The following is a 4,754-nucleotide window of genomic DNA, read 5'->3' on the forward strand; positions in this document are numbered from 1 at the left end:
GCACCCATTATCCGAAACGAACCCCGCCCACTTCTTGTAAATCCGGAAAGGGAGCGGGGCACCTTCAGATAATTCAGATTCCACGGCAAACCACACCACCCCTGGGGGACCCCACGGAGTGGGATGAACCCCGGCACACTTCCCCCTACTTAGAAACCATAATGCCCAAGGGGAGAACCTCAGAGACTACAAATTGAACAGGAAATAAGGGAAGGGTGGGGAAAAGGGAGGAGAGGGGGAGCATGGGGAGGGAGGATTGGGGGGGTAATTAGGTTCGATCGGAGGAAGAAGACCAAGAGATCCAATTCCTCCGACCAATAGCCTCTTTACCTTGGCAAGGAGCTCCCCTTAAAGAGAAGTAGTGGAGACAAGTGATTTTTGTGTAATGTAAGCATGGTAACTTATGTGAAGGTATTCAGGGAACCTAGTTAGCATGGTAACTTGTGTGAAGGTATTCAGGGAACCTAGTTAGCAGACTTGTGTTCTGGAGGTGTGGGTACAGTACAGTACCTTCACTCTGGATGATGACCAGGAGTGTTGCAGTTTGATTTATGTCCATGCACTTTTGGAAAGACAGCTAGAAGAGTGATGGTGAATGTGCTTCCTTCTTTTTGTCACCCTCCATATCTTGGTGGGAAATTGCTTATGTTTACACCAAATGCCTACACTTTTTTTTTTTTTAAGTTTTTTAATAGGCTCAGCAACTTCTCAGGATGGACATTTGACCACTCTGTGCAGATCTTTTCAATTCCTCTCGACCTTCTTGAATGCATGTTTAGGCAAAACTTTGCATTATTTTCCTAGTAAGGTAGTAGGCCTCTCATTCTAGTCCTGAAATTCTTGATGATAAGACATTGGTCGATATTGGATTCTCATCTTATCGATATTTCCTTATGGCAATCACAAAATTTGTGAAGGCCAATAATCATTTTCCCATCATCTGCAAATTCTTTGACCTTCCCTCTTTTGTCTTGTGAAATTGCCAGAATGACATAGTAAGATTACCTTCTAAATATTTGTGTCCTAAGACATGTGCAATATCTTTGAAAAATGGTTCCACTTTCTCAGAAGCTTTTCATTCTAATATAGAGCATGAGGATGGAGACTTTTATAGTGGAGCCAGTGAAAGGGAGAGGTGAGGCAGTTGGAGACATGCTCACACATGGGTGAAGCCCACTCATAGAAGTAGGTGACATCAACTGCTCTCCCTCTACTTTTTCCACTGACTCCACTATGAGTCTCTGCTCTATGCCTCTGTATAAAATTGAAAACATTTGCTTTACAGGCAAAATGTCTCAGTAATGATGCCCAGGTGTTGCACATGTGTCTTATTCCCAAAATATTTATGTTCAATGTTTATAATATGTACATGAAATTTCTTTGAAAATTTCTTTGCAGGTATGTTACCATTTTTGACAGATATGCAACTGACACATACAATATTGATAGTCCTACACTTCAATAACAAATTTTATATATGGAAGGGTATGGATGCTGCTTAGTGCATCATTTGACTTAAACGGCTAAAAAAAAGCAAAATACGGTGGACCCCTGCTTAACGATCACCTCCCAATGCAACCATTTATGTAAGTGCGTTTGTACGTGTATGTTTGGGGGTCTGAAATGGACTAATCTACTTCACAATATTCCTTATGGGAACAAATTCGGTCAGTACTGGCACCTGAACATACTTCTGGAATGAAAAAATATCGTTAACCGGGGGTCCACTGTACTGTGACTGGAACAATACACAAATAATCCAGATGTAGGAGAAAGAAGTTTATGACGACATTTCGGTCCAACTTGGACCATTAACAAATCAGTGTGAATAGTTATTGGTCCAAGTCGGACTGAAACATCTTCATGAGCTTCTTTCTCCTGTGTGCGGGTTATTTGTGTGTGGATCATTTGAATTATCTATAAAAACAGAGAATGAGTGATGTAAATAATGTGCTTGCATCTCATTGTGTATCTCATTATTTTGGTGGAAAATGGACTTTGCTAAATATCAAGAACAAGAAATTATATGTTGTACTCTTGCATTATCCTGCTAAATAAACCTTTTACTCTCATATCATCCAAGATCTAAATAAATTTGGAGGGTACCGTTTCATACATGTTCTACACACAACCTACATTGTGAGGTCAGGTCTTGACCTGAGAAACATTTGATATATATGTGTATAATTAGTACATTTAGATTTATATTATGTATATTTAGTATTTCTGTGTAGCACTGATAATTTTCTCTGCATATATGCAGTATTTATTATTTTAAGATGAATTTTGTAAGCAAGCTTGTTGCAACTGTCCACTTTTGTTTACATTTAATTGTTATTCTAGTCATATAGTCATATTCTAGTCATATATGTACATGTAGTCATATTCCAGTTTTATAGTCATATTCTAGTCATATACTAGCAACAATACAATAATCTATAGGAAATCAGTAACACACTAGATTAAAATTGAACAAAAAATTATCGAAGTATTTTGTATGTCCAGTGTAGGGAGAGGTGTGAGTTGTATATTGGTGCATCATGCGAGATTCTGAAATAAATGCCATTAAATACTTGTAATGTGCCATGCAGAAAAACAGTGTCTGTCTACACCTTTGTTTTATAGCGAGTCATCATGAGCTGCTCTGAGCTAGTGATTGTCAAGTTTTTTTTGTCTGCAGCCACTTGGCCATGATGATCACAAATACTGTGTTGGTATCGTTATATTTCTGTATTATGGGTAAAAGAGCTCCTGGGAAATGGTAGTTAGGTTTGATTCAAGGAAATTGGTCTCTTCATCCAATTAATTGATCCAATTAATTGGATGAAGAGACCTCTACCAGCACCAACACACATCTTAACCCTTTCGAGGTTGAGACCCCTGATCTCGGACTTCTCTCAGGGTCGAAAAATTAAAAAAAAAAAAAAATTATGAAATGATAATCTTTTTCCAAAGGTAATGAAACCAAAAGTACAAAACTTGATGGAAAACTTACAGAATTACACTCTCGCAAAGTTGTCTCAGCGATATTTACTCAGCAGCAATTTTGCCCACTGTGCCCTATTTTTGGCCAATTCCATTGTTCCAATAGCTATTTTGCTAGTATTCCTTCTATTGAGTACAAAATACTGCCCATTTGCCTATTTCAACTACCCAATAAAGTGATCAGAAATAGGTAATTTGGCCAGTTTCACACAAAATTCAACAATTGCCAATTTGAAAATAGGTCCAGAATAAACAATGTAGATATTCCTGGCACTAAAAAGAATTTCCTGTTTCTTAGTCACGTCTCCAGGCCCCTCTTATATTACACTTGCTTATCATTTTGAATTTTTATTCACACAAAAAAGATGATATACTGTTATGCAGACTACTGCATTGTTGTAATTATACAAATAATGTCAGTGCACTCCTAAATGCATATTAGACTGGCCAGTTGGACATGTATTGGACAAGTTACGTCATCTATATGCTGGAATATCGCCAAAAATTGAACATTTCCTCTACTTTGAGCTCTATTTCAAGCTACTTTGTCCTGAAACTAATCAAAATCCTCTATTACTGTAACATATCTTCCATTCTATCAAATGAGACCAAGAAACTGAGAATACAACCATAAAAACCATACGAAAATACACTGCAAAGTTACTGTTTTAAACCAAAAACATTGTCGCAGTTTTCTCATTATGCACTGCATGGTGCAGGATTTTTTTTATATGGTGCACACTTACCTCATAGACCCATTCTCTAATATCAAGGCCCAAATTTACCCCTCACAACTTATCTGAGTGAGCTGAGCTGATGGCATTGTACTACAGGATCAACACTGGCTTCAAAGCCGTGATACTCTGGGACCGACCCTGAAAGGGTTAGAGGAACTACTATATTGTAAAATCTAGAAATACAGAACATACAGTTTCAAGGAATTTCTCAATCATAACATTGCATCTCTTCTCGTAAGTCCAAATTAAGGCCCCCTGCCCCTACTTCCCCAACACTAGCAGTAATCCCCACACTTTTTCCCCTCTGCCCCCTTACCCACACCTATAACCTTGACTGTTTTCGATGCAACAATACAAACACCAGCCCCTGCCATACCTTCCCCACTCCTGACAGATGAGCAACACACAGAAAGACTAGTCATGGAAATCATTAATAATGCAGTTTTCAGAAACTTAACCTGTGCAAATTATTAAAGTCCTCTGTACAATTCTAGTGATGTTCATAACTCAGTTACTCTGTGCTTATATATGACAGCATATGCTAGTACTGATCAATTTCCTTATAGTTTGTGCCTTCCTTTTCTGTTCACCCTGTTCATATCTTTTCCATTCCAGCTTTGGAGGTGCCACGAGTCAGGCATGGCCTTTTCCTTTCCAGTGTCCTCTTAAATTTGTTGGTAAACACCGTATGTAACAGCAAATGCCGCTTCTCCTGCCACAGTGCCATCACCAGTGAAACTATGGCTATATAACTACATAATTGATGAAGCCACTGGTTGGTACAACGTCTAAATAATAAGTAACCTAAGCATTGCATGTCTTACTGATCTACTTCTCTGTTGTGTAAACCATTAATACAAGTCCACTGATAGCTATCAGGAAGGGGGTAGTACTGAGGATGCACCCTTGCCATACCCCTTTGATTTGCAGTCAGGGAAGTTTTATTTACTTTGAACACAAGCTGCATATGCCTTAGACGACCTCTTGAAAGAGCTGCAAAAAAGATTAAGGATTCATTCACAAAAGGCTCTA

This window comes from Cherax quadricarinatus, chromosome 72 (genome assembly GCF_038502225.1).
Source record: "Cherax quadricarinatus isolate ZL_2023a chromosome 72, ASM3850222v1, whole genome shotgun sequence".
Lineage (NCBI taxonomy): Eukaryota > Metazoa > Arthropoda > Malacostraca > Decapoda > Parastacidae > Cherax > Cherax quadricarinatus.